Below are 916 nucleotides of genomic sequence, written 5' to 3'. Positions count from 1 at the left end.
GCAGCTCCTTTTATCAGCTGGCCCAGGTGCATGGGATGCCGTGATCGTATAGTGGTTAGTACTCTGCGTTGTGGCCGCAGCAACCCCGGTTCGAATCTGGTTTAAGGCATTGGCTTTTCCACATCACTGTTGAACGCTAGGCATGGCTTTTGACCTCTGGCCGTTTTTCACTTGAAAAGCATAAGCAGGTAGGACCCCGCTCCCCTTAAAGCTCACATGGGCCAGTGGTGCAATGGATAACGCATCTGACTATGGATCAGAAGATTCTAGGTTCGACTCCTGGCTGGCTCGGCTGCCTTTTAAGAGCCCAGAGGTGTGCCACAAACTCCAGCTGCCGAATTGCTGGCAGAGTAACACCTCCCGCAATCCCTGAAAAGCGGAGAGTCCTGTACTGGGAGGTATGCTGGTTTTCTGCACCAGGAACACTAGCCCACGCTCTGTCTAGCGGCTGATCTTCCGCTGGATTGCCAGCTCGAGTAGCTGGATGTTCGGTCAGCGCTGGCCGATTTTGTGCTCTGCAATGCAAGGTTCCCGTGCAAAGCTCTGGATGATACCCCGCTGGAGCTCAAACTGCTTGGTGGTCAAGTAAAATGCCGATCTCAGCTCTCCTGGGAGCCCTCCCATATGGTCTAGCGGCCAGGATTCCTGGTTTTCACCCAGGTGGCTCGGGTTTGACTCCCGGTATGGGAACGTGACTTTACTGGATTGCCCGCAGAGCTGGCAAGGAGTTCACCAAATCACTCAGTTAATAATGGCCAGGAACGCTTCCTCAACGGAAACCAAAAACGATCACTGATTGCAGCCAGCAGCATGTTGGTGTTGTGTTCATTTCGATTCACTGCGCAAAACGTTACATAACTGATTTGTCATCATTTATTTATTTGTAGGCTCCCCCTAAGGCTCCCATGGGCCAGTG

The 916-nt window shown here is 52.5% G+C and overlaps 1 non-coding gene across 1 annotated transcript; it reads left to right on the top strand.

Annotated features, from left to right (window-relative positions):
* The first annotated feature begins 218 nt into the window (after positions 1-218).
* Positions 219-291, top strand: trnah-aug (transfer RNA histidin (anticodon AUG)). Its single transcript has one exon. It is a non-coding gene; the product is annotated as a tRNA-His (tRNA).
* The last annotated feature ends 625 nt before the right edge of the window (positions 292-916 follow it).

This window comes from Hemibagrus wyckioides, unplaced genomic scaffold, assembly GCF_019097595.1.
Source record: "Hemibagrus wyckioides isolate EC202008001 unplaced genomic scaffold, SWU_Hwy_1.0 Contig34, whole genome shotgun sequence".
Taxonomy (NCBI): domain Eukaryota; kingdom Metazoa; phylum Chordata; class Actinopteri; order Siluriformes; family Bagridae; genus Hemibagrus; species Hemibagrus wyckioides.
This window is presented reverse-complemented; position numbering and strand designations above follow the sequence as displayed.